This window comes from Rhipicephalus sanguineus, chromosome 1, assembly GCF_013339695.2.
Source record: "Rhipicephalus sanguineus isolate Rsan-2018 chromosome 1, BIME_Rsan_1.4, whole genome shotgun sequence".
Classification (NCBI taxonomy): domain Eukaryota; kingdom Metazoa; phylum Arthropoda; class Arachnida; order Ixodida; family Ixodidae; genus Rhipicephalus; species Rhipicephalus sanguineus.
In genome coordinates, this window is record NC_051176.1 from 321,672,263 (window position 1) to 321,679,607 (window position 7,345).

The window sequence follows — 7,345 nt, forward strand, 5'->3', positions numbered from 1 at the left end:
TTGGCGGTCCTCGTCAGTGTCATCGCTACAAAATGCTTCGCCACTCAACGAAACTGAGGTAGAAGTCCATGCGCACTGCGCGTACTCCATAGCGCACATAATAACTTATGTTTGCTCAATGATGTGAGCCCTCCTGTGAGGCGCTCGGCTTGACGAAAAGGGGGGTCCGCAAAATGCCAATATAAAGGGTTTAATTTGAACTTTGCGGCACTTGTCATAACATCAAGGCCTCGTTAACGTTACCTACTTAGCGTTATGTTTTTATTTGATCTGCTGCGCGGCCTTTGCTGAGATTCTGCATTCAATTTTGGCGGCTGCCGCCGATGATGATACTGACGATGCAACCAAAGAACTCGACTTCGCAGGCTGCAAGCGTCGTGATCCCATGCCGCAATAATGAATAAAGCTATAACGTAAAAAAAGCCAAGGAGAAAGAATATAGAACTCAAGTGGTATGATTGTTCAGACTGCTGCAGTGCACTGTTCTGGCAGCGCTTTTGCAAAGCACCATCTACTTCCCGTGGAAGGGAAAGCGTCATGGCGGCTTCCTGTTCGTCGCGCAAGGTTTTTCAATACGGACTCTCAACAAACTTTCGCGATTCTTATGCGTCGAATGCATCCTCCCTCGTGAAAAATCTTGACTGAAGTGACCGCATTGATGAAGACAAACATCTATAGCTCCGAACTGTGCTTCGTTTCGTCCATGGGTAAGTTGTGAACCATTCAGCTGATGCCGGCGTTTCTGCAGCTTACGACGCGTGCAAAGCGGTTCGAAACGCTAACGCAAAGGCTTGTGTACGCTATTCTAAAACTGCCTATTTTATTAGCTCGGTACGCTTTGTTGCTGTTGTGCTACATATCCTTGCGCGATCTACTAATTCTTAACGGTTCTCTAACGATGTGATGTCTGGCTAGTCGCGAGTGACTGCTTTCGTGGCTGATTTGCAACGGCAGTATCTCTCGCAAGCGAACGTTGGTAGCGCAAAAAATTAAGCAAAATACGTCGCATCCAAACTACTTTTTCGCCGTTACACCAGACAGGACAAAGAATGGAGCAAACCACCGAAAAAATTGCAGGTGCGTGTCGCCGGAAAAAGAAAAAGGAAAACTTTTGGCTGGGACTGAACGCTATGCTCATTTGCCAGCGTTCGTGCTCTAAAGTCCGCTGTTCACGGAAAAGCGTAGGCTGTTAATAAAAATGGAGAGGCGGAGCTAAGGGTCTCAGAGCTGTGTCTTCGTAATAAATTAAATGGACCCCAGTTTCCTTTTTTACAACGTTTATTCACAGTAACTTATCTTGTACATACTGCAGTCGGTGAAAGTGGCAGGAAGGGCAAAATTAAAAGAAAAGGACATGTATGGGCAAATGAATAAAGCAAGCACAATTTGCAAGTTTTTTAATTAGGCAAGTACACACAAAAGTATGCCATTATTAACAAGACTACCATGTTACGGAAAGGCACAAAAAGCAGTGCTTTCTGTTCACTGTTGAAAGTGAATAAAACAGGAGACCACCGTTTTAAGATTAATAAAATGGTGCTTTAGACAGGAGGAAGTGAAGATGACGAACATTCTTGTACTTCGTCTTAAAGGGACACTAAAGAGTAAAAAGATTTTTCTCGCATTAGTAAAGTAGTCTTCCACGATACCAAAAACACCACGCTTGCTGCGAGAAGACGCTTAATAAGCGAGAAAATGCGCAAAAGGAAAATACAGGTGGCGACGCCACCTTGGAATTCCCGCACCATTTGCCGTGACGTCACATATTTTTGACGGCGCCTGCTTGGGCCTACGTAGTTCCTAATCGGTTAAATCTAAGTACATTGTCCTCTGAGGGTGCCAGAGACTTGACATAATGAGTTTGTGGAAATTTCGTCGGGCCAGTGGCTCCAAAATACGTTAAATGCTCTTTGAAATGTTTTACGTCGCGAATTACAAAGTTCGGCACGAAATTTAAAAATGAAACTTTGAACTTTGTTTTCTCCTCTAATAATAAACCTATGGTGGTGAAATAAACTACACAAGAGTTCTCTGAGCACACTTTATCAATCTAAACCAATTCATTGTTTCTCTTTAGTGTCCCTTTAAGCACCATGTTATTCTCTTTCATAATGCTCCAAACAATCCAATAAGCATACTGGCGACACTCACTGGTGGTGTCATGATTGCGATGGGCATTATTTGAATAATATTGGCCTCTTTTAGACCATTTTTAGCCTATAGCTACGTTTCCTGAAATACGTGTCCTCACACTGTGCATGCAATAGAGCTGCTGTACAGTGCTTACAGATTGAAATCCAGCATGAAAACTGTTAGTATTACAACTGGTGTGCACAATACTTCACAATAACTACATCATGCAGTTACAGGTCTGGCTGCTGAAGGTTATGTCGGCTGTGATGTTAGTGTTCTAGTCGAAATTACGCCGATGTGACACAAAATCGAGACAGTGGAAACAAAATTATATGATTTTTAGCCCTAAATTGTCGAATTTCAATTCATGAGAACTTTACTGTGTAAATTCAGGAAAATGTGATATATCATACCACCATCTGAAAGCTATTTAGGTTATTCACAGGATGTGGTGTGTTCTGTAAATAACCAAAATTACCTGCAATCTCGTGTATGTGCTATTACAGCATTGCAATTTTAATTCTTGAATGCTAGCTCATACTTCATGCAAATTATTCACACACAAAATATTAGGAAGAACGAGAATTATGATTGTTACCAGCATTTACAAAGTGTTTGCCATGACACAGATGTCTGTTACAATCAAGGCTTCTTTTGCCGCAGGTTGCAAAGGAAAAAGGGTGTAAAAGGTGGCAATGAATCCGCACATGAAGCTGGCGCACAAGCTAAGCCTCCCCTAAAGAGGTCCACTAAGCAAGCATTTTAAATATTGCTAATAAAACATTTTGTTCTGTCTTCATCTACCTAACATTTGGTCATGTTTGGTGTTCCTTTAATTTTCCTGTATCATAAAAGTGTAGCAGGCCATAGACAGAATTCAGATCATATCCCTAAAGCATTGCATTGTGATAGCCGCTGCATAACTCTGCATTTGCTTATTTTTCACGCTCGCAAGTAGAATAGCTTGTGAAACTACTGAATGACACTACTGTATACAGTCATGGACAAAACCACGCAAGACCTTTGGTAGGCACTACTGGTCTGCTGACTTAAATACTTTGTCACTTTTTTCAGCAATTATGCCAAGCAGTTTCCAGCTGTTATTTTCTCATTTGTTTAAATTTATTCTGTAATCTTTAAAGGGACCGACAACTGATTTTTCTCGACCCAGTTTTTTACGGCGCGACAGGAAGCTCACCCTTCGTAGCGTTTGTAGCTGTAGTGGTTTATCCGAAAAGCACATAGTTATTTTATAAGCAGTATTTTTCGATCTGAAAGGCTCCAAACACGCATGGAGGCTTGCTCCAGCAACGCTGAGAATTGATAGCGATGCCGCTAGCCCTTGTGAAAGCTGTCGTTGTTCTCCTTTCGCAGGAGTTGCTGTAACTATGCTTAACCACCTTTATTTTGAGCTTTCCAACCATTTTTGAAAATAGCAAGCTGTTACAATGAGATGTGTGGCTTTATACACCTTCCCGGTATTTGTACAGCGTTGTGTGCGCCTGCGCCCTAGGTTGCCTGCGCCTGTGTCATGGATGGCTTGTCCCGGCGTCGTTACTCTCTCGATACACGAGCCAAGCCAAGTAATCGAAAACGTAACTGTGCATATGCACGGTCGCACCGAGTAGCAGCGCACGTCATTTCTGAGACGAAGTGTAGGTAGCAAAACTATGTTGCTCCAAAATCTCAGCGACCTGGAAACTGCGTGCACGGTTGCATGAGCACGCTGAAAAGTTGCTCAAGACGCGCTGACGAGCATGGGATCATTACGTCACGCGAAGGCAGCGCCACTTTAATGCATACTACTAACGCAGGCCTATATGTACATTATTATGGGGCAATACCTTTTAATATAAAGAAACGAACAATATTTCAATACTAACAAAGAAATCGTCGACCGCGTACAGCACTCAACGGTCACGTGGCCGTCTTCATCGGTTCATTCATGTTTTTGCCGCCAGAGGCGCCACAGGTCATTTTTCGCGACTTTCAATTAAGAAATAAAAATATAAATCCATCTCTCACGAAAAAAGCAGGGTTGGTTTGAGTCGGTGCAACGGACAATCTTTACATCGGTGGAGTCAACTCATTTCACATTCTGGGCAGTTGTCGGTCCCTTTAATAGACCTGCATAGCTACACATGGCAGAGGTTTACTTGGAGTCACAAAATCTAGAGGTTTGCAGGCATGGAATGGAACCAGCTCATGCACGATGTGGCAAATTGGATGTGGTGAATGACGTAGCAGGCAGCTCCTGAATTATTTTTTTGAGTTCCTCGTGTTTCATAACCTCCTACAAATGCATGGTGCTCGTGCAGTTATGCATTTCAGCCCCATCATAATGGAGCGGCTGTGTGCGGTCAGCGCCGTACCCAGCAATTTTTTTTCGGGGTGGTTTTGTCTAGAGTGGCTAACTTTGGCAAATGGTGATCATCGCTATAAAGGCATGTGGATATTTTAGTATCACCTGAAAATTAAAGCACGAGAATATTGGGGTGGGGGGTGAAATCTGAACGACCTCAACCTACTCTACTAGTTGCAGCCCTAGCTGAGGCCAACATTCAATCAGTTGTCCTCGTGTATAAGAGCACAACACCACAGCCTTTTAAGGTAGATCACCACCATGGGTCGGCAAAAATATTGGAGCTCGCTCGGACTCATTCAAGAAAAAATTTTGTACCGAGAACTCAATCGGACTCACCAACAATTGCTCAGCCGGACACTCAGCCTCATGGCTTGATGATAGTCTGAGTGAGCTGACTCACGAGTCCACTGGCATAAAATGAGCTTTTCCGATCATAGTGTGAATGCTCTTTAATGCCAATTTAATAGAACTAACAGACCAGAAACCCAACGAAAGTATAGGGGATGTTATTTGTAGTATATATAGTGTAAAATCTGAAGAAAGGGAATTGAAGTGTCTAACAAAGAAAAAACGAACCCTTGAAATTCTTCTTTCGTTATTTAATGCCAATATCACACATAATAGGTGCTCTACGATACGCCTCTTGATCCTGTGCCATCAAATATGAGTTATGAGTGGTTCCAATCCAGTAAGGACGTTTTTATGAAATATGCGACTCACACGAGATATTTCTAACATTTCAATCAAGAAAGTCCCAGAAAAAAGTTCGCGCGGGGAAGTCTTGGCACCCCCTCCCCTAACTCGTGCCTCGGATCAAGAAACATTGAGATGGCGCATGAATGCTAGTGCATTGAGATATGTGTGAATAGATCTGAATGTAAAGGTAAGCTGATATAAGGCTGATAATAATGCATATAAGTGAGTGGATAGGACCTGAGGTCAGCTATTAAAGGTGGAACTCACTCAAGAAATATATTTTGCGCTGAGGGCTCACTAGGACTCTGACAAGCCAAAATATTACTCACCTGGACTTACTCAGACTCGCGACTCGATCTGAGTGAGTCGACTCATGAGTCAGTTTGCCGGCGTATGATAACCATCTTCAAAAACACATTTTAAAATATAATTTAGGGGAGGTCACGGGATCGAATCCCGGCCGCGGCGGCTGCATTTTCGAAGGAGGCGAAAATGCCGAGGCCCGTGTACTTAGATTTAGGTGCACGTTAAAGAACCTCAGGTGGTCGAAATTTCTGGAGCCCTCCACTACGGCGTCCCTCATAATCATAAGGTCATTTTGGGATGTTAAACTTCAGATAAAAAAATAAAAATAATAATGGGGGGGGGGGGGGGGGGGGCAGGGATGTTGCATTTTCACACTCCCTGTCTATTCAAGAATATTTTAGCAAAAAAATTCTATTATTTAAGCTGTTAGAAAGTTATGATCAACTTTTGAACCCCTCTTAGGCGGCACATCGGAAACTGAAACTGAAAGTTACGGTTTCTTGCAGGGTGCTGCGGCACTGTGTTGTTTACGTTGTTTGCAGTTGTGTACAGTTGTGTGTTTTTTCGTACACCATTTGGAGTTCTCAAATACATTGAATGACTAAGGAGAAACCTACAGTGCTGCATAAAATATGCCGAAGTATAGGATGAAGTGTCAACACAAGTTCAGGAATCAATGCACCAAGCGTGGATTTGCTGAAGAGCTCATAAACATGAGTCAGCTGGAGATGCAGATTCAGCAAGAAAAAAAAATGCACACATCAGCTCGCTCAAAAGGAGATTGTACCACTTCAAAGAAGGGCTCAAGCTATGAGCCCTGGCAAACAGGATGCCGGACATTGATTTAGGAATTCTTACAAACGTTCATTAGAGTCCACATGAGCCCAGACCTTGAAAATGGCTGCTTCTTCCCAGTGGACGGAGCTCATGAGCTAACTGGCATGCAGTTTTTCTTGTTCTTGTAGGATAAGTGCGGGAAATTCAACATATTCCCAGACGTGCAGTGGTGTCACGGCCGCAGTTCTAGCGGCACAGTCTTTGTATGACCGTTGCTGTTACAAAGCCATCTTGTCATTTTATCTTGTACAAGCAAACGTGACCATCATCTCCTTCGTAGACTTAAATCACCCTTGAGTAGCCACACTTGATGTGGAAAGTTTTGCAGCATGGACAAGTACATCGCCCTCAACTTTCTTCATACCCCCTTTGTAGAAGAAGTGCGCTGATCTAACTAGGAGTAAGTACTCTTCGGTCATGATTTATAAGTTTTTTTTCGGGCACCTTCTGTACTGATATCTCCGGATGGTCCCCTTATGCTATGTCTCAGTTTCATCGATGCTACCTTGTGGTATCACTGTGCACCTTCGGCCAATTAACAGATCAGCCAGTGTTGAAGTGCATGGTTCGCCGTCTCCTGCGTCAATGAATGCGAATCAAGTTATCAAATTGACAACAGCTTCAACTTTTGTGATCACTGTCATAAGTTCCTCATAATCAAGGCAGCCTCTTTGGAGAATTCTGCAAAGTGGTGTCTTCACAGTTCTTACCAGCCAATCCCACCATGGAGCGTTTCGCACATAAACTTCCACTTGATGCCTTTACTAGGCTTGTGCAAATATTCGAGCACTTTGAAAATTACAGTATACGAATTCGCTTCGTTTCGAATATAAATTAGTGGAAATTTAAAAGTATCCGAAATGAACGAATAGGTGTGTAATGATTAGGGACGGGATTTTAGGCAAATGCCTGTTTTGTTCCTTGTGCCCTATCGTGACACTTTGACCATGAATTAGAGATTAAGGAGGGCTTTTGTAGTGTTTTTATAGTGCCTATAAATGCTTTTTT

General features: G+C 42.8%; 1 long non-coding RNA gene across 1 annotated transcript; it reads left to right on the forward strand.

The window, feature by feature from the left end:
- The first annotated feature begins 437 nt into the window (after nucleotides 1-437).
- LOC119388655 (uncharacterized) lies at nucleotides 438-2,941 on the forward strand. Its single transcript, XR_005182774.1, has 2 exons — nucleotides 438-707; nucleotides 2,797-2,941. It is a non-coding gene; the product is annotated as an uncharacterized LOC119388655 (long non-coding RNA).
- The last annotated feature ends 4,404 nt before the right edge of the window (nucleotides 2,942-7,345 follow it).